We start from the raw sequence: 27,903 nt of genomic DNA on the forward strand, positions 1-27,903 counted from the left end.
GTATGTATATTTCCTACTTGTAATATGTGTGTATACATATACATAAACATACGTACATATGTATGCAAAAAAGATAAAAGTAATATAACAAAATATTAAGCATGGTGGTTTGTAAATTTGTAAGATTATGTATGGTTTATAAATTTAGGGTATTTTTCCATTCCAACTATCCTATAATGGATTCATTTTATTTAAAACCAGGGGGGAAAATCCACATTTTGAACATTTTAAAGAATTGTAACTCCCAGATTAAATAATATATTTTCTGGAACCACTAGCAAAGGTGATTAAAGTAGATGTCAGTAAGGCCAAGAAGATAAATTTCATTGTCTTGTGAACTGTTCTCTTTGGTTTCTGGGCCATGTGCTACAGAGTCGTCTGTAAAAGAGAAGTCACTGAAAACTGCTGAAGAAGCAGTTCAAAGTCCTTTTCCTTTACAGGGTCACTGGCATGGTTATTGCCAGGAGGTAAGGGATGCCCAAGAATAACCTGAAGGTTCTTGCTTGCTTACAACTCCACTGAACACCCCGCATAAGTGGTGTTCTGGCACTGAGGGAATTCCTCCCAGGAAGTCTCGAGATTGGTTTGGACTTGCACTCACGGTGTAGGCTCAGACAGGAACTGCAGGAACCTGGTGGCCCTGCACTCTGCTTCAGCTCTACCTGGATCCACACAGAGGACTGCAGGACACTGGAAATGGTGACCACGCGGATTAACATGTAGTGACTCTATGGGAAATAGGAAACCTTTCTTTCCTATGAGTTAGATGCCTTTAACAGAGGTCTAAAATAAGAATAGGACTGTACTAAATATTCATACTATCAAATTTTCATTTTTAAACCAAGACTTAGAGAAATTAACCATCTTGTCCAAGATAAAAAATTAAAAGCCCACATCATTTATCAGTTTGGTCACTCAGTTGTATCCGACTCCCTGTGACCCCATGGACTGCATGCAGCATGCCAGGTCTCCCTGTCCATCACCAACTCCCGGAGTTTACTCAAACTAATGTCCATCAGGTCAGTGATGCCATCCAACCATCTCATCCTCCATCGTCCCCTTCTCCTCCTGCCCTCAATCTTTCCCAGCATTAGGGTCTTTTCAAATGTGTCAGCTCTTCACATCAGGTGGCCCAAGTATTGGAGTTTCAGCTTCAGCATCGGTCCCTCCAATGAATATTCTGGGTTGATTTCCTTTAGAATGGACTGGTTGGATCTCCTTGCAGTCCAAGGGACTCTCAAGAGTCTTCTCCAACTCTACAGTTCAAAAGCATCAATTCTTCAGCACTCAGCTTTCTTTATAGTCCAACTCTCACATCCATACATGACCACTGGAAAAACCATAGCCTTGACTAGACAGATCTTTGGTGGCAAAGTAATGTCTCTGCTTTTTATTTATTTATTTTTTCCATGTCTTCTTCTTTCTTTATTGGACACTTTGTAGATGTCACACAGGTCTAAAAGTTATACCGTTAAATAATTATTTAAAAACCAACCAGGATTAAGGCCCTATTCCAGAGCTCCAAACCAGAAGCAGAAAGGAATGGAGGCGGTAGGCTGGGGGGGTATTCCTCCAACATCACCAAAACCCAGAGAACGAGGATCCTTAGCTTTTTAACAGGCCAACCCGGGGCACGGGCCTATGGGCTGACCCTCAGAGGCCTCTGGCTGCATCACTATCGGGTCAGAACCAGCGAGGAGCTGGTGGGGACAGCCAGCCGAGTCCAGACACAGACACAGTAGCTGGAAGGACAGGAGACAGACAGGTCCTGTAAAGCTGTAGATAGGATCACAGAGTGCAGCTAAGGCAGGTGGGGGCAAGGGGCTGGGGAGCAGTATTGTGGGGAGCAATTCAGGATGTGGTCCTGGGGGCCCGGCCCAGCCATCCGGCCAGCAAAAGCTCACACATTGTGGGTCTGCCTAGTGGGCTGGGGCTCCTAGCCCACCAGCTTGGACTTGAGGTGCTGCTTGTAGGCGAGGATGTCTCCAGGCCACTTGGTGATTATCTGATTCTCACAGACCCAGATTTCCTGTGCAACCTGCTAGATGAGTCTGAAGTCATGGCTGATCAGCATCATACCACCCTTAAAGTCATTGATGGCATCTGCCAGGGCGTCGATGGTTTCAATGTCCAGGTGGTTGGTGGGCTTGTCCAGGAAAAGCATGTGGGGGTTCTGCCAGGCCAGCCAGGCCAGACACACTCAGAACTTCTGCCCATCAAACAGGTTCCGGATCGGGCTCATCTGCTGTTTCCCAGTGAGACCATATTGCCCAATGATCTTCTGCATTTCCTTCTTCCCCTTGATCTCGGGGTAGCATTTCATCATGTACTCCAAAGGTGAGAGGTCTAAGTCTAGCTGATCTTGTAAATGCTGATGGTAATGCCCTATCTTGACATGAGAGTGTTTTTGGGTCATTCTGTCTGTGGGCAGTAGCTCTCCAGTTAGCAGCTTCAGAAGAATTGACTTCCCTGCTCCTTTGGGCCCCACCAGAACCACTCGGGTGTCGAGATCGACATTCTCGACATCTGCTTTTTAATATGTTGTCTAGATTGGCCATAACTTTTCTTCCAAGGAGTAAGCATCTTTTTATTTCATGGCTGCAGTCACCATCTGCAGTGATTTTGGAGCCCCAAAATAAAAGTCAGCCACTGTTTCCCCGTCTATTTGCCATGAAGTGATGGGACCAGATGCCATGATCTTTGTTTTCTGAATGTTGAGCTTCAAGCCAACTTTTTCACTTTCCTCTTTCACTTTCATCAAGAGGCTTTTTGATTCTTCTTCACTTTCTTCCATAAGGGTGGTGTCATCTGCATATCTGAGGTTATTTATATTTCTCCCGAAAATTTTGATCCCAGCTTGTGCTTCATCCAGCCCGGCATTTTGCATGATGTACTCTGCATATAAGTTAAATAAGCAGGGTGACAATATACAGCCTTGACGTACTCCTTTTCCTATTTGGAACCAGTCTGTTGTTTCATGTCCAGTTCTAACTGTTGCTTCCTGACCTGCATACAGGTTTCTCAAGAGGCAGGTCAGGTGGTCTGGTATTCCCATCTCTTTCAGAATTTTCCACAGTTTATCCTGATCCACACACAGTCTAAGGCTTTGACATAGTCAATAAAGCAGAAATAGATGTTTTTCTGGAACTCTCTTGCTTTTGCAATGATCCAGCGGATGTTGTCAATTTGATCTCTGGTTCCTCTGCCTTTTCTAAAACCAGCTTGAACATCTGGAAATTCACGGTTCACGTATTGGAGAAGCCTGGCTTGGGGAATTTTGAGCATTACTTTGCTAGAGTGTGAAATGAGTGCAATTGTGTGGTAGTTTGAGCATTCTTTGGCATTGCCTTTCTTTGGGATTGGAATGAAGACTGACCTTTTCCAGTCCTGTGGCCACTGCTGAGTTTTCCAAATTTGCTGGTATATTGAGTGCAGCACTTTCACAGCATCATCTTTCAAGATTTGAAATAGCTCAACTGGAATTCCATCACCTCCACTAGCTTTGTTCATAGTGATGCTTCCTAAGGCCCACTTGACTTCACATTCCAGGATGTCTGGCTCTAGGTGAGTGATCCCACCATTGTGATTATCTGGGTCGTGAAGATCTTTTTTGTACAGTTCTTCTGTGTATTCTTGCCACCTCTTCTTAATATCTTTTGCTTCTGTTAGGTCCCTACCATTTCTGTCCTTTATTGAGCCTATCTTTGCATGAAATGTTCCCTTGGTATCTCTAATTTTCTTGAAGAGATCTCTAGTCTTTCCCATTCTATTGCTTTCCTCTATCTCTTTGCATTGATGCTGAGGAAGGCTTTCTTATCTCTCCTTGCTATTCTTTGGAACTCTGCATTCAGATGCTTATATCTTTCCTTTTCTCCTTTGCCTTTCGCTTCTCTTCTTTTCACAGCTATTTTACTTTGCCAACAAAGGTCCGTCTAGTCAAGGCTATGGTTTTTCCCGTGGTCATGTATGGATGTGAGAGTTGGACTGTGAAGAAAGCTGATCGCCGAAGAATTGATGCTTTTGAACTGTGGTGTTGGAGAAGACTCTTGAGAGTCCATTGTACCGCAAGGAGATCCAACCAGTCCATTCTAAGGGAGATCGATCCTGGGTGTTCATTGGAAGGACTGATGCTAAAGCTGAAACTGCAATACTTTGGCCACCTCATGCGACGAGTTGACTCACTGGAAAAGACTTTGATGCTGGGAAGGGTTGGGGGCAGGAGGAGACAGGGACGACAGAGAATGAGATGGCTGGATGGCATCACTGACTCTGTGGACATGAGTTTGGGTGAACTCCGGGAGTTGGTGATGGACAGGGAGGCCTGGCGTGCTGTGATTCATGGGGTCGCGGAGAGTCGGACACGACTGAGCGACTGAACTGAACTGTAAGCCTCCTCAGACAGACATTTTGCTTTTTTGCATTTCTTTTTCTTGGGAATGGTCTTGCTCCCTGTCTCCTGTACAATGTTATGAACCTCCGTCCAGAGTTCATCAGGAACTCTATCAGATCTAGTCCCTTAAATCTATTTCTCACTTCCACTATATAATTGTTAGGGATTTGATTTAGGTCATACCTGAATGGTCTAGTGGTTTTCCCTACTTTCTTCAATTTAAGTCTGAATTTGGCAATAAGGAGTTCATGATCTGAGCCACAGTCAGCTCCCAGTCTTGTTTTTGCTGACTTTATAGAGCTTCTCCATCTTTGGCTGCAAGGAATATAATCAGTCTGATTTCGGTGTTGACCATCTGGTGATATCCATGTAGAGTCTTCTCTTGTGTTGTTGGAAGAGGGTGTTTGCCATGACCAGTGCATTCTCTTGGCAGAACTCTATTAGCCTTTGCCCTGCTTCATTCTGTACTCCAAGGCCAAATTTGCCTGCTACTCCAGGTGTTTCTTGACTTCCTACTTTTGCATTCAAGTCCCCTGTGATGAAAAGGACAGCTTTTTTGGGTGTTAATTCTAGGAGGTCTTCTAGGTCTTCATAGAACCGTTGAGGTTCTATGAAACTCAAGGGACTCTCAAGAATCTTCTCCAGCACCACAGTTCAAAAGCATCAATTCTTCAGTGCTCAGCTTTCTTTATTGTTCAACTCTCACATCCATACATGGTTACTGGAAAAACTGTAGCTTTGACTAGATGGATTTTTGTCGGCAAAGTAATGTCTCTGCTTTTCACATCATTTATACTCAATTACTTTGTGTCATTGACGCAGAACAACAGAACACAGTTCCTTCCCTAAAAGTATGTGGAGGAGGAAAAAATGTATTGAGTAATTACTATATTTAGCTGCTTAAACAAATGCTCCTTTGTTTAAAAAAAAAAAAAGACATTTATTGGGACCCATTACCACATTACCAAGTTACTCATAAATCTCAACATAAAAGTCTATGAAAAAAGATGATGTGGATTCCCTGAGAGTGAAATGACCTGAGGTCTGATGAGCAAAGACCACACCAGTTGGGCTTTATGAGCTCTTAGATGGGAAGTGACTGGCTTTTTATGACAATGACTTGGGGAGAAAGAACAAGCCCACAGGGAAATCTCTGTTTCAAACAGATTATGTGGCTTATGATTTCCATTTGGATTAGGGGGGAAAAAAATCAATGGACATAGGATAAATAGAAACGGCCTTTTTATCCCTCCAAGTATAATCTTTTTGATGCTTCCAGGAATTTTATTTATTTTTACTAAGTATAGTTGATTTACAATGTTGTGTTAGTTTTAGATGCACAGCAAAGTGATTCAGTTATATATAATATGGATCTATTCTTTTTCAGATTATTTTCCCTTTTAGCTTTTTATAAAACCCCCAAGTACAGTTTTATCCAGGGAAAAGAATACATTTAAATGGATACTCATTTTTATCCTTTTTCAACAGTATCAGTGGTGACCAGGGAAAATGTGCATACAGGTGTGTGTGTGTGTGTGTGTCTACATGGCTAGTGAAGTAAACAGCTAACAAAAGTTTGTTTTAAAAAGTCAGCATTTATTAATTTCTTACAGTGATCAGAAACAGTACCACACGTATCTTAAAACATTATCTTATCTAATATTCATAAAGACCTATACAACACGTATTCTTTCCTCTTTTACAGATGGAGAAATTAAGTCATAATGAAATCATCAGCATTAAGAATCAACAACGTTTTGAGTGTTTACTATACCAGTTCAGTTCAGTTCAGTTCAGTTCAGTTGCTCAGTCGTGTCCGACTCTCCGCGACCCCATGAATCACAGCACGCCAGGCCTCCCTGTCCATCACCAACTCCCGGAGTACACTCAAACTCATGTCCACAGAGTCGGTGATGCCATCCAGCCATCTCATTCTCCGTCGTCCCCTTCTCCTCCCGCCCCCAACCTTTCCCAGCATCAGAGTCTTTTCCAGTGAGTCAACTCGTCGCATGAGGTGGCCAAAGTATTGGAGTTTCAGCTTTAGCATCAGTCCCTCCAATGAACATCCAGGATTAATCTCCTTTAGAATGGACTGGTTGGATCTCCTTGCAGTATAAGGGACTCTCAAGAGTCTTCTCCAACACCACAGTTCAAAAGCATCGATTCTTCGGCGATCAGCTTTCTTCACAGTCCAACTCTCACATCCATACATGACCACGGGAAAAACCATTGCCTTGACTAGACGGACCTTGGTCGGCAAAGTAATGTCTCTGCTTTTTAATATACTATCAAGGTTGGTCATAACTTTCCTTCCAAGGAGCAAGCGTCTTTTAATTTCATGGCTGCAATCTGCATCTGCAGTGATTTTGGAGCCCAAAAAAACAAAGTCTGACACTGTTTCCACTGTTTTTCCATCTATTTCCCATGAAGTGATGGGACCAGATGCCATGATCTTTGTTTTCTGAATGTTGAGCTTCAAGCCAACCTTTTCACTCTCCTCTTTCACTTTCATCAAGAGGCTTTTGAGTTCCTCTTCACTTTCTGCCATAAGGGTAGTGTCATCTGCATATCTGAGGTTATTGATATTTCTCCCAGCAATCTTGATTCCAGCTTGTGCTTCTTCCAGCCCAGCGTTCCTCATGATGTACTCTGCATATAAGTTAAATAAGCAAGGTGACAATATACAACCTTGACGCACTCCTTTTCCTATTTGGAACCAGTCTGTTGTTCCATGACCGGTTCTAACTGTTGCTTCCTGACCTGCATACAGGTTTCTCAAGAGACTATACTAAATACTTATATATGTATTTTAATCTTCATAATCACTGTTTTGAATGAGATACTCTTCTCACTGAGCATGCTTTATGAATAAACAAATAGAAGCTTAGAGACCTTAAATGTCAGGTCTAATGTCAAACATACATCATTTATACTATTATTTTTTAATCCAATTAATAATAGAAACTTTATTATAAGATTCTTCCCACAAACTGAACTATTCCCAAGTGCAGTTATAAGATTTTTGTCTTATAACATTTCATAATTATATCTCACAACTATAAAGATTTTATCATCTTATTTGCACTTAATGTTCATAACTTCAATTCATTAAAAATTCAAAAGCTAAAGGCTGTGAATTCAACTTCACAGCTGAATCAAGTATAATTTAGTGTTGTTGTTCAGTTGCTCAGTCGTGTCTGACTCTGCGACCTCATGGACTTCAGCACACCAGGCTTCCTTGTCCTTCACCATCTCCCGGAGTTTGCTCAACCTCATGTCCATTGAGTTGATGATGTCGTATAGTGTAGTATATACTATTTATTGCTCTGTGTCCTTGATTAAAAAAAAAATTAGTCCACTTTAGTCCTTGGCCTATCTCTGTGAAATACATTCCAAAATCAATAGACAAATTTGGGCAAATTACTTTTCCATTGATGATCATCAGTGAATGGCTGGGATAAGGAGGATCCCATATCCTCAAAATGGCATCTCAGTCTCTTAAAGGTGTCCATTTTTCTGTAGTTTCCACAATAATGTGATGTACACTAGTGTTGGGACACTGAGAAGCTCAGATTCTAGGAGTTAAGGAAAGTCTGACTGAACAGGAAGCCTTTGGGGATTGAATCCTATGGAGTATGAGTGTAGGGTGAAAACAGACTGCAACTCTGGAGCACCAAAGAGGTCTGATCATCCCATCAATAGTTAACTTCCCCACTCCAGACCCTGTGCTAAGATCTGGTCGTCTAATGCTATGTGCTAAATGGTTTTAGTATTAGGTCTGTTTTGCAAATAAGGGAAATAAGGCTCAGAGAGAAGTATTTTGCTCAAGGCACGTAGCTGATAAGTGACAGAGGATGGGAACCTACAGATGTTTGTCTCTGAGCCCCAGTGCTAAGCACACAGCTCAGCATTTCCCAAAACAAACGGGAAGACTGCCGGCTGAGGAAGAGAGACTGGGCTTAGATACCAATCCTGTTTCAGCTTGTTCTTATTGTTAACTTTGAAGGGATCTAAGGAGGGAACCCCCCACATCCAAGTAGCAGCGGCTGTGTGGGCGCAGGAGGGCCACGAAGAGCTACTCCACGTTCAAGGTCAGGAGGGGCAGTCGTGAGGAGTTACCCCACATCCAAGGTAAGGAGCAGCGGCTGCGCTTTGCTGGAGCAGCCGTGAAGAGATACCCCACGTCCAAGGTAAGAGAAACCCAAGTAAGACGGTAGGTGTTGCGAGAGGGCATCAGAGGGCAGACACACTGAAACCATGATCACAGAAAACTAGCCAATCTGATCACACGGACCACAGCCTTGTCTAACTCAATGAAACTAAACCATGCTGTGTGGGGCCACCCAAGACGGGCGGGTCATGGTGGAGAGGTTTGACACAATGTGGTCCACTGGAGAAGGGACTAGCAAACCACTTCAGTATTCCTGCCTTGAGAACCCCATGAACAGTATGAAAAGGCAAAATGATAGGACACTGAAAGATGAACTCCCCAGGTTGGTAGGTGCTTAATATGCTACTGGAGGTCAGTGGAGAAATAACTCCAGAAAGAATGAGGGATGGAGCCAAAGCAAAAACAACATCCAGTTTTGGATGTGACTGGAGATAGAAGCAAGATCCAATGCTGTAAAAAGCAATACTGCATAGGAACCTGGAATATTAGGTACATGAATCAAGGCAAATTGGAAGAGGTCAGATAGGAGATGGCAAGAGTGAACGTCAACATTCTAGGAATCAGTGAATTAAAATGGACTGGAATGGGTGAATTTAACTCAGATGACCATTGTATCTACTACTGTGGGCAGGAATCCCTTAGAAGAAATGGAGTAGCCATCATGGTCAACAAAAGAGACCGAAATGCAGTACTTGGATGCAATCTCAAAAACGACAAAATGATCTCTGTTCATTTCCAAGGCAAACCATTCAATATCATGATAGTCCAGGTCTATGCCCCGACCAGTAACTCTGAAGAAGCTGAAATTGAACAATTATATGAAGACCTACATGACGTTTTAGAACTAACACCCCAAAAAATGTCCTATTCACTATGGGGGACTGGAATGAAAAAGTAGGAAGTCAAGAAACACCTGGAGTAACAGGCAAATTTGGCCTTGGAATACGGAATGAAGCAGGGCAAAGGCTAATAGAGTTTTGCCAAGAGAATGCACTGGTCATAGCAAACACCCACTTCCAACAACACAAGAGAAGTCTCTACACATGGACATCACCAGATGGTCAACACCGAAATCAGATTGATTATATTCTTTGCAGCCAAAGATGGAGACGCTCTATACAGTGAGCAAAAACAAGACCAGGAGCTGACTGTGGCTCAGATCATGAACTCCTTTATTGCCAAATTCAGACTTAAATTGAAGAAAGTAGGGAAAACCACTAGACCATTCAGATATGACCTAAATCAAATCCCTTATGATTATACAGTGGAAGTGAGAAATAGATTTAAGGGACTAGATCTGATAGACAGAGTGCCTGATGAACTCTGGACAGAGGTTCGTGACATTGCACAGGAGACAGGGACCAAGACCATCCCCATGGAAAAGAAATGCAAAAAAGCAAAATGGCTGTCTGAGGAGGCGTTACAAATAGCTGTGAAAAGAAGAGAAGCGAAAAGCAAAGGAGAAAAGGAAAGATATAAGCATCTGAATGCAGAGTTCCAAAGAATAGCAAGGAGAGATAAGAAAGACTTCCTCAGTGATCAATGCAAAGAAATAGAGGAAAACAACAGAAAAGGAAAGACTAGAGATCTCTTCAAGAAAATTAGAGATACCAAGGGAACATTTCATGCAAAGATGGGCTCGATAAAGGACAGAAATGGTATGGACCTAACAGAAGCAGAAGATATTAAGAAGAGGTGGCAAGAATACACAGAACTGTACAAAAATGATCTCATGACCCAGATAATCATGATGGTGTGATCACTCACCTAGAGCCAGACATCTTGGAATGTGAAGTCAAGTGAGCCTTAGGAAGCATCACTAAGAACAAAGCTAGTGGAGGTGATGGAATCCCAATTGAGCTATTTCAAATCTTGAAAGATGATGCTGTGAAAGTGCTGCACTCAATATGCCAGAAAATTTGGAAAACTCAGCAGTGGCCACAGGACTGGAAAAGGTCAGTCTTCATTCCAATCCCAAAGAAAGGCAATGCCAAAGAATGCTCAAACTACTGCACAATTCCACTCATCTCACACACTAGCAAAGTAATGCTCAAATTTCTCCAAGCCAGGCTTCAGCAATATGTGAAGCGTGAACTTCCAGATGTTCAAACTGGTTTTAGAAAAGGCAGAGGAACCAGAGATCAAATTGCCAACATCCGCTGGTCATGGAGAAAGCAGAAGAGTTCCAGAAAAACATCTATTTCTGCTTCATTGACTGTGCCAAAGCCTTTGACTGCGTGGATCACAATAATCTGTGGAAAATTCTGAAAGAGATAGGAATACCAGACCACCTGCCCTGCCTCTTGAGAAACCTATATGCAGGTCAGGAAGCAACAGTTAGAACTGGACCTGGAACAGCAGACTGGTTCCAAATAGGAAAAAGAGTACGTCAAGGCTGTATATTGTCACCCTGCTTATTTAACTTATATGCAGATTACATCATGCAAAATGCCGGGCTCGATGAAGCACAAGCTGGGATCAAAATTTTCGGGAGAAATATCAATAACCTCAGATATGCAGATGACACCACCCTTATGGCAGAAAGTGAAGAGGAACTGAAAAGCCTCTTGAGGAAAGTGAAAGAGGAGAGTTAAAAAGTTGGCTTTTGCTCAACATTCAGAAAACTAAGATCATGGCATCTGGTCCCATCACTTCATGGGAAATAGATGGGGAAACAGTGGAAACTGTGTCAGACTTTATTTTGGGGGGCTCCAAAATCACTGTAGATGCCTATTGCAGCCATGAAATTAAAAGACGCTTACTCCTTGGAAGGACTGTTATGACCAACCTAGATAGCATATTGAAAAGCAGAGACATTACTTTGCCAACCAAGGTCCATATAGTCAAGGCTATGGTTTTTCCAGTGGTCATGTATGGTTGTGAGAGTTGGACTGTGTAGAAAGCTGATCGCCAAAGAATTGATGCTTTTGAACTGTGGTGTTGGCGAAGACTCTTGAGAGTCCCTTGCACTGCAAGGAGATCCAACCAGTCCATTCTAAAGGAGATCAGTCCTGGGTGTTCATTGGAAGGACTGATGTTGAAGCTGAAACTCCAATACATTAGCCACCTCATGTGAAGAGTTGACTCACTGGAAAAGATTCTGATGCTGGGAGGGATTGAGGGCAGGAGGAGAAGGGGACGATAGAGAATGAGATGGCTGGATGGCATCACTGACTTGATGGACATGAGTTTGAGTGAACTCCGGGAGTTGGTGATGGACAGGGAGGCCTGGCGTGCTGTGATTCATGGGGTCGCAAATAGTTGGACACGACTGAGCGACTGAACTGAACTGAAGAGGGAACCAAATACCATAATGGGAAGAGGAGGATTTATGGAAGAAACGAAAATGAATATGGTGGTATATGAAGTCAGTGAATCAAATGTGTGACGTAAACTTTAGCTTGGAAAAAAACAGTTTAAGGGATAAGGGATCAGTCTTTCCTGATTAAGACTCTGTGCTTCCACTACAAGGGGGATTGGTTCAATTCCTGGTCAGGGAAGTTCTGCATGTTACACGGTGCAGCCAAAAAAAAAAAAGTAATAAAGAATCATGATGTTACAGGGCTTCCAGAAATTATCTACTTTATTGTTCTGTTTTTCTGATAGAGAAATCCAATGTGCCATTGCACAAATCATGGTCTTGCATTTTATTTAAAGACTTCCCCAGAACTACCCACCTTTTAATATTAGTAAGTTCATCCTTAGGTCTGATGGTGAATCACCTGCTGAAAAAAGTTTGAACAAAGCAAGATCATCACTGCAGAGGCTGGGAGGGTCCCGTGACTCAAGTCACGCTGACACCCCCATCAGGAGCTCTGTGCACTGAGAGGCGGTTTTCTTTCCATCCTGTGGTATTTTTAGGGGGATTCTAAGAGCACAACTGATTCCTCTTTTTTGTTCTGTCTCTTGTAAGTCATGAGTTGGGAAAGGTATGATATTTTGCAATTGTCATGCAGTCATGAAATCAATGTGAAATGTAAGGCTTTGTGTGTGTGTGTGCGTGTGTGTGTGAGAGAGAGAGAAAGAGAGAGAGCGTGCATCTGGATCCATCTGAGTAGTCATGCACAATACCTTGTGAATCTCTAATAAATGAAAACCACAGCTGATACAAAAGACAGCTAAATTGTAGGTATTATTGAATATATTATTTCAAATACCATCATATCTTTTATGATTAGTGCTTATGTCCTGATTAGGTAATCTTTGTTTATTTTCAAATCATGAAGGTATTTATTCTTCCATGTGAGAGGGCTACCATGGATAAGCCCATGGACAGAGGAGCCTGGTGGGCTCCTCTGTCCATGAGGTCGCAAGAGTTGGACACGACTGAGCAACTAAGCACATGGGCATGCAGATAGGATTGAGCTGTTACAGCATCATATTCGAGCCCTTCAATGACTACTTTAGATAGGAAATAAAAAAGAGAAGAAGGCTTAAATGTGTTAAAGTAAATCTGTAGCTATTTGAATTTGAGAAGAAAGAAAAAACAGAATCCCAAGCATACAAGCTGATGTGGAGAATTTGAGCTGCTTTTAGAATTAGGCCCATTGGCACCTGAACCAAACCCATGTGGGCAAGGTAGCCTTCTTTCATGGATTTTCCAGGTAAGTATGATTAACTTCCATTGTTCTCTTTCCAACAAAAGCAAATTAGTAAATGTTTAAGTAAGTTTAGTGCAATTTTTTATAACTTTATAAATTCTATGATTACAAATCAGAAAAAGTCATTTATCAGACAGTCTCTTAATACCATATTTAAAGGGACTGCAAACCTCTCTTGAACTCCAGACTATGCTTTTTTCCCCAGAAGTGTTATCTAATAGCCTATTATAATTGCGTTAGGGCCAGCTGCCTCTCAGGGCTCTGCTGCTGTGATGTGATCCGAGGGATCCAAGACAGGAGCCTTCACTCATCAGAATAGTGAGAGCGGATGCACATGAGTATCTGGGTTGATAGAGGTGATGAGGAGAGGTTAATTTGCACAATGGGATTCAATTCCCCTTGGTAGTGAGTTAAAAAAATAATTGTGGTTACCTGGATACCCGTGAAAAAGTAGGCTGTGCACTTTTGGAGAGCATCTCCTTACATCCTAAGGAGTTAAGAGCATTCTACAACTGGAGAGAAGCACCCAGCACCCTGACTTTGAACTTAGGTCACTCCCTGGTCACCATCTTATTGAATTAACCTAATAGGCTGGGGAAGGACTGATGTGTCATTATGTCAAGGAGAAGCCCACAACCTGTTCCTAGTGCTCATTTCTGTCTTGGGTGCTTGAGAGGTGACTGAGGTTGAAAGTTTTATTTTATAGACTCTGGTCTTACATTTAGCTCTCTAATCCATTTTGAGTTTATTTTGGTGTATGGTGTTAGGAAGTGTTCTAGTTTCATTCTTTTACAAGTGGCTGACCAGTTTTCCCAGCAAAACTTGTTAAAGAGACTGTCTTTTCTCCATTTTATATTCTTGCCTCCTTTGTCAAAGATAAGGTGTCCATAGGTGCATGGATTTATCTCTGGGCTTTCTATTTTGTTCCATCGATCTATATTTCTGTCTTTATGCCAGTACCATACTGTCTTGATGACTGTGGCTTTGTAGTAGAGCCTGAAGTCCGGCAGGTTAATTCCTCCAGCCTCCAATAAAATAAAAAAAAGAAAGTTTTATTTTTATTTTTTGATAGAGGAAATGGCAGCCCACTCCAGTGTTCTTGCCTGGAGAATCCCAGGGACAGAGGAGCCTGGTGGGCTGCCGTCTATGGGGTCACACAGAGTCGGACACGACTGAAGTGACTTAGTAGCAGCAGCAGCAGTCATTTAGAGACTTGCTTGGTGGTCCAGTTGGTAAGACTCTGAGCTCCCAATGCAGGGGGCCCAGGTTTGATCCCTGGTCAGAGAACTAGATCCCACATGCCTCAGTTAAGATACAGCATAGCCAAATAAATAATTTTTATTTTAAAGACTTGTGACTCAGCTGGTAAAGAATCCTCCTGCAATGCGGAAGACCTGGGTTCAATCCCTGGGTTGGGAAGATCCCCTGGAGAAGGGAAAAGCTACCCACTCCAGTATTCTGGCCTGGAGAATTTAATGGACCATGGATCGCAAAGAATGGGACATGACTGAGCGACTTTCACTCACTTCACTTTATTTTAAAGATATAGCCATTTACTCTAGTACTCTTGGAGAAAGAATTCTGTATTCTGATAAAACTACATTCATTTCCACAAATGCTGGCTGAGCCCTCACTGTGGGGCTCTGTGTCAAATACTGTGGAAGCCATAGTCAGTTGAATAACTCAAAGTGGTGGTAAAAATTGGTATTTGGAGAATGGGGGATGCTTGGGTGTAGATTTTGGGTATAAATGAGTTGAAGGGGAGGGGGAAAGGAATTCAATGAAGTTGGGGTGGGGTAGAGAGTTATGAGAGGGATCACCTTTGACCACACTCAAGAAATGCCAAGAAAGGGTTTAACTTGCATTGTAATTGCTGGTTGTCAAAATGTGCTTAAGCACATTACCTTACCTCCTAAGTGCAAGCGTTAGTTGTTCAGTGGTGTCCGACTCTTTTCGAACCCATGGGCTGTAGCCTGGCCAGGCTCCTCTGTCCATGGAATTCTCCAGGCAAGAATACTGGAGTGGGTGGCCAGTCCCTTCTCCAGGGGATCTTCCCAACCCACGGATGGAGCCCAGGTGTCCTGCATTGCAGGCAGATTACCTCCTTAATCCTCCTGAAGTCTCATCATAGGAAGATGATTCTTTGAGAGAAAAGGGAACGGAAGCGCGTCATCATTATACCCTCCTCCTCCTCCTCACCATCCCGTGGTTATAACCAAGCAGAACCCTATGGCTGGATGGCATCACTGACTCAATGGACATGAATCTGAGCAAAAACTCTGGGAGAGACTGAAGGACAGGGAAGACTGGCCTGCTGCAGTTCATGGGGTCACAAAAAGTTGGACAGGGCTTAGCGACTGAACAACAAGGACCCCATGGGGCCTTCCCAGGACAGACCACCCCCCCCATACCCTCTGCTTTAGCTCCTCTCTGGAGTACCTAGATAATAGTATCTGATGCACATTTCCTGAGCTGCTTTGCAGGTGGGAACCACCTGCCCCCTCAAATGGAGGAAGTCCTTGCTGACCATGAGCATGCAGCCTCAGGCCTCCTGGAGCCCAAGGACTGATAACATTAACCCCTGTGATACCACCTGATGGTCTCACCATCAGCCAATCAGAGAATCGTGCACAAGCTGATCACTACCTTGCGACCTTCTCCTCACCTGCCCTTTAAAAATGCTCTGCCAAAACCTTTCAGGGAGCTCGGGGCTTTTCAGGGCATGAGCCACCTCATCTCCTTGTGTGACCTCGTAATAAACCTTTCTCTGCTCCAGACTCTGGCGTTTCAGTTTGTCTGCTCTCACTGTGCATAGGGGCACACGAACGTGTGTACATGATTGCTGCAGTGTGACTGGCATCTGCCGTGTGCTATTCTAAGGGCTGTTCACATTACTTCACTCTCACAGCTTGAAAAGTATGCATTTTGATAATAATAGCTGCTGTATGTCAGATGCTTCCTGTGTGCTAGGTAGGCACTGTGCTAAATACTTGACATTTATCATTTCATTTATACTATACAATGGTGTACATACGTGCTATATTGACAAAATGAAGGCTACAAGAGTCCTGTGTTTGTCTCTGCACTATCAATTTAAAGGAACCTGTTTATTTGTTTGCAGCCTTCCTTCACATCCCTAAATTAACCATACCACAACACGGTGATCATTTTTAAAGAATGTGAAGTTGTTGGTTTGGTGTCATCCTCACGGGTTCTGGAGAAATCTATCCTGCTCAAGACAGCAGGAAAATAGAATTTCAATGCCTATTTGGTTACCAAGTACACGGAGAGCAAGACGAGACAGAGAGTTCTGAGCTCCAAGTGCAGAGAGTCCAAGTAATTGTCCAGAACAAATGAAGCGCTCAGAATGAACGACTAAGGACATTGCCACACTGTTCTCTGCTCGGGCTATTAGATCACCCCAGGAAAACACACAGCTATTTTTGAGGCTGGAAAGGAGCTTTGTGTGTGCCCTCCAGCTGCTCCCTTGCCTTCTGGTAGGCTCTGAAAAAAATCCATGATGCATGCAGATAAGCGATTCTGTTCCAGCCTTTGCTACTGAAAGCATGGTCCACGGCTCAGCAGCCCTGGCTTCACTCAGGAACTTGTTGCAGCCTCTGGGGTCCCACCTGAGAACTACTGGATTGGAATCTGCATTTTATGTAGATTCAAGGTAATTCCTACACACGTGAAAGTTGTTGTTCAGTCGCTCAGTCATGTCCGACTCTTTGCAACCCCATGAACTGCAGCACTCCAGGCTTCCCTGTCCTTCGCTATCTCCCTATCCTTTGCTATCTCCCAGAGTTTGCTCAGACTCATGTCCATTGAGTCGATGATGTCATCCAGCTGTCTCTTCCTCTATCTCCCCCTTTTCCTCCTGCCTTCAATCTTTTCCAGCATCAGGGTCTTTTCCAATGACTCAGCTCTTCACATCAGGTGGCCAAACAATGGGAGCTTCGGCTTCAGCATCAATCCTTCCCATGAATATTCAGGACTGGTTTCCTTTAGGATTGACTGGTTTGATCTCCTTGCTGCCCAAGAGACTCTCAAGAGTCTTCTCTAACACCACAGCTCAAAAGTGTCAGTTCTTCAGCACTCAGACTTCTTTATGGTCCCACTCTCACATCTGTACATGACTACTAGAAAAACCATAGCTTTGACTATATGGACTTTTGCCAGCAAAGTACCAGTTAGGGATGATGAATATACAAAAGAGGTTTCCTAGCTCATAGGACGGAGAAGGCAATGGCAAGCCACTCCAGTACTATTGCCTAGAAAATCCCATGGATGGAGGAGCCTGGTAGGCTGCAGTCCGCAGGGTCGCTAAGGGTCAGACACGACTGAGCGACTTCACTTTCCCTTTTCACTTTCCACTTTCACACATTGGAGAAGGAAATGGCAACCCACTCCAGTGTTCTTGCCTGGAGAATCCCAGGGACGGGGGAGCCTGGTGGGCTTCCGTCTATGGGGTCACACAGAGTCGGACACGACTGAAGTGACTTAGCAGCAGCAGCAGCAGCTCATAGGAGCCTGGTAAGTGTGAACGTGGTCGGGTTCAGGGTATTAGCTCTGCACGCAACTCAGTTTGAGAAGCACATCTCTTCCCAGGAGGGCTCTTGAGTCAGCAACTTGCAACTGACGACATTTTCCAAGGGACCTTTTTATTTACGGATTTCCCTTGTGATTTGGGTGGTAAAGAATCTGCCTGCAATGCAGGAGACCTAGGTTTGATCCCTGGATTGGGAAGATCCCCTGGTGAAGGGAAAGGCTACCCACTCCAATATTCTGGCCTGGAGAATTCCAGGGACTGTATAGTCCATGGGGTTACAAAGAGTCGGACACGACTGAGCGACTTTCACTTTTTTATTGACACTTGGTTTGTCTCTCTGACAGCAGCTTCAGCTCCAGAGAATGACTACACGACTCTTGGGAGCCCTTCTTAGCTGACCAAGTGTTGTCATGATTCATTGATATGCTCTGCTTGCCTTTCCTCCTTAAAAAAGGCCTAGTGTTTAGTGTTGGACATGATATGGGTGTCAGCTGTGTTGACAAGAATGTCACAAGCTCTTCCACCAGCCAGCCTGAAGAGCTTCCACATGCCTCGGAATAGAAATGAGGCTTCCTCTTGCAGAAGCGAAATTACTACTGGAGACGAAGACTAGATGTTGATTTTTTAAACTGAATCCACACTTTCCCTGTAACTGGAAAGAGAGCCGGTCATTCTCATCACAAACTCTCTGTTACTTCAATTCCATCTAATTTAACTACAAATTTTTTGATAGAGGAGGCATTCATACAGAACAGGAGAGAAAGAGGGTTAAGCCTTACATTTTTTAGACTATCAAAAATACACCAGTTATAGCTCACAGTCTCTATATTTTGCCAAAAACTCATTGATTCACCACATATTTTTAAGAGCCTGTATTATATTCAGAAGACTTTGATGATCAGAGAAGCTGGAAAAATATTGAGCTATCTTCAGGGGAGTCCAGGAACCAATTTGGCAGGGATACCATACTGTAACTCCAGGAATAGCATTCATCAGTGTGAGCAAAATCACTCAGTTCCTTGAGGTCTGTACTAGTTTCCGCCTGCTCAATGTAATAGTAATAGTTCCCTATCATAGAGCTGTACAGTCTCCTATTGCTGATTCACACCATTAAGAATTTAGTGTCTTAAGGGACTTCCCTGGTGGTCCAGTGGGTGAGATTCAGCATTCCCAATGCAGGGGGCCCAGGTTTGATCCCTGGTTGGGTATATGATACTGCATTCTGCAACAAATACTGAAGATCCCACATGCCACCTCTAACACCTGGTGCAGCCAAAATAAACAAGTAAATACATACACATTAGGGGGAAAAAAGAATTTAAAAGGATACAAATTTGCTGTTGCACAGTTCTGGAGGTCAGAAATCTAAAATGAGTCTCATGGATCGAAAAGCAAGATGACAGCTGAGCCACGCTGCAGCACTCAGGCTCAGCAACCGTGGTGCAAGGGCTTAGTTGCTCCAAGGCATGTGGGATCTTCCCGGACTGGGGATCAAACTCGTGCTGCCTGTATTGGCAGGTGGATTCTTAACCACTAGACCATTAGGGAAGTCCTCTCATTGGATGAGTCCAATCAACTCTATCTGCAACCTAAACTCCCCCTTGCTGTGTGACACAACTACATCCTAATCCCTAACCTGGAGACTAGGATGTGGACATCTCTGGGGGACCATCATTCTTCTGGGGCTTCCCTGATAGCTCAGTTGGTAAAGAATCCACCAGCAATGCAGGAGACCTGTGTTTCATCACCTGGGTTGGGAAGATCCCCCACTGCTGCTAAGTCACTTCAGTCATGTCCGACTCTGTGTGACCCCATAGACGGAAGCCCACCAGGCTCCCCCGTCCCTGCGATTCTCCAGGCAAGAACACTGGAGTGGGTTGCCATTTCCTTCTCCAATGTGTGAAAGTGAAAAGTGAAAGTGAAGTCGCTCAGTCGTGTCTGACCCTTAGCGACCCTGCGGACTGCAGCCTACCAGGCTCCTCCATCCATGGGATTTTCTAGGCAATAGTACTGGAGTGGCTTGCCATTGCCTTCACCGGGGAAGATCCCCTGGGCAAGGGAAAAGCTACCCACTCCAATATTTTGGCCTGGAGAATTCCTTGGACACAACTGGGCGACTTTTACTTTTCATTCTCCCTATCAGAGGATCTGATTTAATCTGAAGAAATTCTCTGGAGATTCATATATAAGCAAGAATGATAATTTATTACTATTTACTGTGACACATATAACTTTGGGGGAGTGGAGTAGGTGGGAATGCTCATATTGGCTGATCAGCATCTCCTTTCCCTGAAGGCAAATTGACGCAGAGAATAAATTTTTAAATAAAGATAGCTTAAGGAGCATGAAATCAGAACATCAAATCAAGCTGAATGATTTTAAAGGCTATTGAAATGAATTGGGGAGAGAGAAGATGTTGGTTGGATCCGTCCATGTTATAGAGATATAACTTCCATTCATCCATTGGTATTCATTGTACTGGTACAATGCATTTGTTTTAATTTTTAAATTTCATGTGGCAAAATATTGAGAAATTCAGTTGTTGTGTTTTTACTGCTTTGCAGAAATACTTGAATGAATGAGATCACTTTTTTTCTTACTTCCTTGAAAAGGACCGGTAGGGATTTGAGTCCTCCGGGGCAGAATTAAAAGGTTTTGTATTTGGTGTAATTGTGGTTTTGTCATATGATAAGCAGAAAGGCAGGAGTCGCCTGAGTGGGAAATAGCTTCCTCAAGAAGGAGCTAAGGAAAAGAGGTTTTGTTTTGTTTTCTTTTCTTTTTTTTGAATGGGAAAGACAGAGAGAGCCTGTGAGAGAGAGGCAGATTCTCTGAAGGGGCATTTGGTTGCTAAGTAAATGCATTTGGTTGCTAAGTAAGTGACGGAACCTTGCGCCCATGTTTGGCAGAGAGTGATGGAAATTTCCAAATTAATAGACTTCAGAACATGCAATGAGAGGACTTCCCTGGTGGTCTAGCAGTTAAGAATCTGCCTGCCAATGCAGGGGCCAAGATTTCAATCCCTGGTCTGGGAAGATCCCACATGTCTCGGAGCGACTAAGCCCATGTACCACAGCTGCTGGGTACTGCAAATACTGAAGCCCTTGCTGAGTGCTGCAAATACTGAAGCCCTCGCACCTAGCGTCCACGGTCTTCAACTAAAGAAGCCGCTGCAGTGAGAAGCCGGTGCGCTGCAACTAGAGAGCAGCCCCTGCTCTCTGCAACTAGAGAAAGCCGTCGCAAAGTAGCAGAGACCCCGTGCAACCAACAATCAAAGGGAAAACAAACAAACATGCAATGACCATGATGGAGCCAAGACTGGAAATCTTCCCTCGGATGTTACATAAGCATCTGGGCTCTTGAGAAACCCTGGGAGGAAACAAGTCTCTCCACCACACGACAGATTTTTCTTCCCACTTATTCCAGTGGGAATACCAAGTCCAACTTAATTTACTTTAGAGAAAATTTTAGAAAAATAAGGTAACTTTGTTATGGTAACAGAATTATGGAGAAAATTCAATACAAGCCATACAGGATTTTTTTTTTTTCTAGGTGTTTTAGCCTTCTTTTTAATCAAATAGTCCATGGGGAAATGATTTGAGGTATAGTCTACCCAGGGCTAGGAGGCTCCTGCAGAAACTAATGCAATGTCCGGCATGAAACTGGGAAGGGGTTTGCAAAGTATAAGATGTGGCTAATGGCTTGAGATACAAAGGTAGGAAAATATGAAGAATTTTCCCAGAGCAATTGGTGAGCCTTTGTGGATCTTAGGGTAACTGAAGCAGGGGTGAAAATGAAGTGAAGGTGTTAATCGCTCATTCTTATTTGACTCTTTGTGACCCTGTGGACTGTAGCCCACCAGGCTCCTCTGTCCATAGATTTCCCAGGCAAGAATACTGAGGTGGGTTATCATTCCCTTCTCCAGGGGATCTTCCCGATCCAGGGATCGAACCAGGGTCTCCTGCACTGCAGGCAGATTCTTTACCATCTGAGCCACCGGGGAAGCCCTGAGGCAGGGGCAGAAGAGACTGAAAATTGGGTTGAGATCATAGTGAAGAACACTTTCAATGTTGACTAAGACACGGAACTTTGGACACATTGTCCCCGAACATGGGATCATCTTAGCTGAATGTCTTCCTCTTTGTAAGATGGCATTTAAACCACACCCCACAAGTCACATGAATAGTTACAATTTTTATGAAGCACCTAAAACATATGAAGCACAGGACTAGGTCCTGGGGAGCAAGCAACATAAGGGAAGGAATTCAGAAATTAATAAGGTTCCTGGAGCCACAATCTAATGGGCAAAACAGAATACTAACAACTTAATATTTTTAGCTCTAATGCAAATAACTGTTTACCAGTGCACTCATGCGAGACGTCAGATTTTTATGTATACCACATTTTTTGTCATAAAAATAGACCACAGAACAGGGGAAGCTTCGGGTTCTACTCGTCCCACTAAGGACATCTTCAAAGAGGAAAAGCAGGACCTGTGTAATGAAGACAGAGGAGGAGGAGGACTCAAGGACAAGAATTTCTCAGTATCTGTCAGACAAGGGCACAGTCCGTCTTCCTAACACCTCAGTAGAACATGCGGAGCCTGTGGATGGATCAGCGTTTGCCTGAAGCTGTGGGACTGCCGTGTCTCTATCTTTTGTCTTAACTGCTTCGGTCCCTTAAAGATAGAGAAGCTCTTTTGGGATGTGGCATCTCTGTGAGCCTCACAAAGCTCTGAATTGAACATGGCAGGACTCTTCTTCCTTCTGAATGGGGGACGTGCAGCAAACAACCTGAAAGCTGGGCTGTGACACCTCTCAATGAAAGCAAAAGAGAGCAAGGTTTATTAAAATTTAAGAAACTAATACCCAGGGGTCAGAGACCCTCTCTTAGGGTATTGCTCTTACCTGATCTTTCACTCCGGAGAAGTATCACATTATGACAGTAGATTTTCTTTATTCTTTTTAAAATATTTTATTTATTTTTTTGGCTGAGCCACTAGGCATGTGGGATCTTAGTTCCCCAACCAGGGATTGAACTCATATCCTCTGCACTGGAAATGCAGAGTCTTAACCATGGACCATCAAGAAAGCTTTGTGATAGTAGATTTTCAATACACATGTATGTATTTATTATAAAATACAATAAAATATAACAAGAAAATTATAAATTACAATAAAATATTAAAATATTTTATTATGGTAAGATATGAATGTATGAGTGCTCAGTGGTATCCAACTCTTTGTGACCCCATGGACTGTAGCCTGCCAGGATCCTCTGTCCATGGAATTTTCCAGGCAAGAAGACTGAGTGGGTTGCCATTCCCTTCTCCAGGGGATCTTCCAGACCCAGGGATCGAACCCATGTCTCCTGAACTGGCAGGTGAATTATTTACCACTGCGCCACCTGGGAAGCTCAGAGAAGGCAATGACATCCCACTCCAGTACTCTTGCCTGGAAAATCCCATGGACGGAGGAGCCTGGTGGGCTGCTGTCTATAGGGTCGCACAGAGTCGGACACAACTGAAGTGACTTAGCAGCAGCACCTGGAAAGCTAAAATAACCTTTACTATTGAAACTATTTTCCCCTTTTCAGTCTGTTTTGAATATTCAAAACTGTTGGGAGTCCAGTCTCACCGAGTCACTTGGCATGAAGTATAAATCAAAGAAGATGGAAACTTGGACAATCTTTGTTAACCATTTTTTAAGACTATAATTCAGTGGCATTTAGTACACTTGTAATAATGTGCATCGATTCTTCGATTCTTCGGCGATCAGCCTTCTTCACAGTCCAACTCTCACATCCATACATGACCACGGGAAAAACCATTGCCTTGACTAGACGGACCTTGGTTGGCAAAGTAATGTCTCTGCTTTTTAATATGCTATCAAGGTTGGTCATAACCTTCCTTCCAAGGAGTAAGCGTCTTTTAATTTCATGGCTGCAATCAGCATCTGCAGTGATTTTGGAGCCCAAAAAAACAAAGTCTGACACTGTTTCCACTGTTTTTCCATCTATTTCCCATGAAGTGATGGGACCAGATGCCATGATCTTTGTTTTCTGAATGTTGAGCTTCAAGCCAACCTTTTCACTCTCCTCTTTCACTTTCATCAAGAGGCTTTTGAGTTCCTCTTCACTTTCTGCCATAAGGGTAGTGTCATCTGCATATCTGAGATTATTGCTATTTCTCCCAGCAATCTTGATTCCAGCTTGTGCTTTTCCTGTGAAGAAGGCTGATCGCCGAAGAATCGATGCTTTTGAACTGTGGTGTTGGAGAAGACTCTTGAGAGTCCCTTATACTGCAAGGAGATCCAACCAGTCCATTCTAAAGGAGATCAATCCTGGATGTTCATTGGAGGGACTGATGCTAAAGCTGAAACTGCAATACTTTGGCCACCTCATGCGACGAGTTGACTCGCTGGAAAAGACTCTGATGCTGGGAAAGGTTGGGGGCGGGAGGAGAAGGGGACGACAGAGGATGAGATGGCTGGATGGCATCACCGACTCTGTGGACATGAGTTTGAGTGTACTCCGGGAGTTGGTGATGGGCAGGGAGGCCTGGCGTGCTGTGATTCATGGGGTCGCGGAGAGTCGGACACGACTGAGCGACTGAACAACAACAACAACAACAAATAATGTGCAACCGGTTATCAGCACCATCCATTTCCAGAACTTTCTCAGCATGCTAAACGGATGCTCTGTACACACAAAACAACTCCCCCCTCCCCCAGGACCTGGTAGCCTCTGTTCTACTTTCTGTCTCCATGAATTTGCCTATTCTAGCTTCCGCATGTAAATGAAATCATACAAATTTGGGGTTTTGTGGATTAAAAAAAAAAAAAGTGGGCATCTTTCAGGCAGACAGACGGGAGGAAAAGAAAGGGAGACAAGCCAACTGCTGCTTTCCTTGGCTCTTTCACTCCCTGGCACGTGTCCTGGCTTGGCTCCCACACAGGATGGTCCCTCCTTCCCTGCACGTCTGCCTGGCAGCGGTGCCCATGAGGCTCCTCCTTGCAGCCCCTTCTGCTGTTCATCTCAGCTTGTTTCCTTCCTGTTCTGCAAGAGGCTGATTTCCCCTTAGCTGGCTCTGTGAGCTGAGCTCAAAGGCAGGGTCGCCTCTCTCCTGCTGGCACAAATCCCTTCTTGTGCAGCCTGGCTGGGTTGGGGCGGGCGGCTGCCAGGCTTCTAGCCTCCTCCGAGGGCACCCTGGCCACAAAGGGACTTTGTGTGTGTCACCACCGGGCTCTGGCGGGAGCCTGGCTGGCTGAAGCGGTGAGTCGTTCCTGGTACTCGCTCTCAGTGCCCTTGAGACCTGGGGGGCACTGAGACCGGGAAGACAACCTTCTCCAGGAAAAATAAAACCTGCCTCAGCTTATCCTGCGTGGTTCTTGGTTTGTAATTACCTGTGACTTTCATAGGACTGACCGGTCGATGAGGCAGTCTTGGAAAGGCTATTCCTCAGCATTTAGTGCCTGGGAAATTCTACTTCCAGATTCCTGGGGGCTGGTGGGGAGAAGGGAAGGGTGAATGGAGCAGATTTCCATGAGTATTCTTAATTTGGAAAATCTGGGAACTTCCCTGGTTGTCCCGTGGTTAAGGATCTGCCTTCCAGCGCAGGGCATTCATGTTCGATTCCTGGTCCAGAATCTAAGATCCCACATGCTGTGCCCCGCAACTAAGCCCGAAGCATGCTACAACAAAGACCCAGCACAGCCAAAAAAAGAAAGAAAAAGAAAATCTGTCCTCTAACTTTCTTAGTTCTAGAGATACTCTTCCAGAAAGTGGGCCTCCTCTGTCAGTGACTAGACATGGAATGTGGATATTCAGATTTATAGGATGCCCCTCACAGCAGTGCCTAGGCTAGTCTATTTACCTCTCTGTGAAAGTTCATTGCTCAGTCATGTCCGACTCTTTTCAACCCCAACCATAGCTCACCAGGCTCCTCTGTCCATGGAATTCTCCAGGCAAGAATCCTGGAGTGGGTTGCCATTCCCATTTCCAGGGGATCTTTCCAACCCAGGGACTGAACCTAGGTCTCCTTCATTGCAGCCAGATTCTTTACCATCTGAGCCACCAGGGAAGCCCATATACCTCTCTACCTGTTAGTAAAGATGATTTCAAAGTGGCTTCAGAGGGAACTGACCAAACCATACCATCTTGGTCTAAAATCTCCTAGTCTCCCTACAAGAAGACTGTCCTTACCTGGGACTCTGTGCAGTCTACCACCGACTCAAGTTTGTTTTTTGCTTTGTTTTTTTGACCAGCAGACTCTCTGATTTACTTTGCATGACATTGGCCTCCTTCATTTCATTCTTCTTCTGTGCCTTGCTAGTGACTGGGTGGCAACTGGATACACAGTTTCATGTTAGATCAGATCAGATCAGATCAGTCACTCAGTCGTGTCTGACTCTCCGCGACCCCATGAATCACAGCACGCCAGGCCTCCCTGCCCATCACCAACTCCCGGAGTACACTCAAACTCATGTCCACAGAGTCGGTGATGCCATCCAGCCATCTCATCCTCTGTCGTCCCCTTCTCCTCCCGCCCCCAACCTTTCCCAGCATCAGAGTCTTTTCCAGTGAGTCAACTCGTCGCATGAGGTGGCCAAAGTATTGCAGTTTCAGCTTTAGCATCAGTCCTTCCAATGAACACCCAGGATTGATCTCCTTTAGAATGGACTGGTTGGATCTCCTTGCAGTATAAGGGACTCTCAAGAGTCTTCAAAGCCTGACTCTGCTACTTCCTAGCTGTGTGACCTTAGGCAAGTAACTTAACCTAGCTGAGCCATAGAGCCCTCCTCTGTGAAAAGGGAACAAATGATTTGTTATTCTCAGGGATGTTGCTAGGCTTGCTGAAAATAATTAGGAAAAGTGCCTGCCGCATACCAGAGACTCAGATGTTAGTACACACCCCATACCCTTTTCCTTCTTGATTTAATTTAATGCAAACTGCTCCCAGCCGGCCTTCAGTGGACTTGAGTTCCTGGGACAGAATGCCAAGTGTCCCGAGTTCTTTCAGGTCAGGCCAATCTAGGCTCAGCAAGAGTGCAGTGTGTGCTAAAACGCTTCGGTCGTGTAGGAGTCTTCCTAACCCTATGAACTGTAGCCTGCCAGCCTCCTCCATCCTTGGGATTCGCCAGGCAGGAATACTGGAGTGGGTTGGCATCGCCTCCTCCAGGGAATCTTCCCAACGCAAGGATCCAACCGGGTCTCTTATATCTCCTACATTGGCAGGCGGTTTCTCTACCACTCAGGCCACATCCTCAAAGGAAGCGGGTAATTGATAGCAAGCACTCATTTGGCTCGTGATCCTGATTCTCACTTAGGGCTTCATCCAAGAAGCCACGTCTACGCGGCGCTGCCCCTTAACTACTCCATGCCAGGCTGCACCTAGGAGAGGGGTGTTCCGAAGTGACACCCGGCAAATAAAGCCCTAAATACCTGCGACCTGGTTTCACAACCTGGAATTGACAAAGGGCAAAGCCAAGGAACCTAAAAGGAGCGCGATGAGGGTTTGGTTTTACCGAGCAGAAGGGCCTTTTCTAAGCAAGCCAGGACTGGCTCACCTGTGTTGTTACCGGCAGGTAACTGGGAGATTCTTTCCCCAAGAGACGCTGGGGGCGCTGCTGGAGCTCGCTGAAGCTCCCTGGGGGTGGCGTGAGACGTGATGCATTCGGCCGTAGGAACTGTCAGGGCTTGGGTTTCTATTTGTGAAAACTTTCTGTATTGGTTGGTTGCATCTCCCCAGCCTCCCCCGCGATGCGCGTGCTCCCCGCGGCACAGCTGTGATGGGATTCTAAAACCCTGGCTGCCAGCGGACAAGGACGATTAGGTTGGACGCATGCTGACCGTGGCGTCCTCCGGGTGGGGTTCCGCGGGGTGCCTCCCGCTGAGGTCAGAGAGACGTGGCTCGCGCTCCGGGTAAGTTGCAGGTCCCCGCCAGGCCCACAGCTTGCAGCGCAGACTTGAATCCAAATTGCTAAGATCATCATTTCAGGCAACTGTGCTGGTGCTAGAGACCACTCGTCTGGGACTCTGGGGTTGGGCGTGGACGTCCGCCAGGTCTGAGAAGATCTCGTTTCCACCCCGGAAAGCGCGGTTCCATCCGAGTCCCCAGGCGAGGAGTGGGGCGGGGTTTCCGGAGGCAACCGGGGGACAGCGGGGGTGCACGGCTGCTCCGGCGGACCCCGGCCCG

At 44.7% G+C, this 27,903-nt stretch overlaps 1 protein-coding gene and 1 pseudogene across 3 annotated transcripts in view; one reads left to right on the forward strand and one right to left on the reverse strand.

The window, feature by feature from the left end:
- Positions 1-1,900: 1,900 nt before the first annotated feature.
- On the reverse strand, positions 1,901-27,697 carry LOC129556198 (ATP-binding cassette sub-family F member 2 pseudogene; annotated as a pseudogene).
- RUBCNL (rubicon like autophagy enhancer) overlaps positions 27,084-27,903 on the forward strand; it is a 42,147-nt gene continuing 41,327 nt past the window's right edge. The window contains exon 1 of one of the 3 annotated variants that reach the window (XM_088842759.1): positions 27,084-27,292. The gene's annotated coding sequence lies outside the window, so the exon portion shown is untranslated. Of the gene's footprint in view, positions 27,293-27,491; positions 27,630-27,903 lie in introns of those variants that run through there. The other 2 variants (XM_055426081.2, XM_055426082.2) reach the window with 2 other exon arrangements.

This window comes from Moschus berezovskii, chromosome 13, assembly GCF_049115385.1.
Source record: "Moschus berezovskii isolate FMDL1 chromosome 13, NW_MosBer_1.0, whole genome shotgun sequence".
Lineage (NCBI taxonomy): Eukaryota > Metazoa > Chordata > Mammalia > Artiodactyla > Moschidae > Moschus > Moschus berezovskii.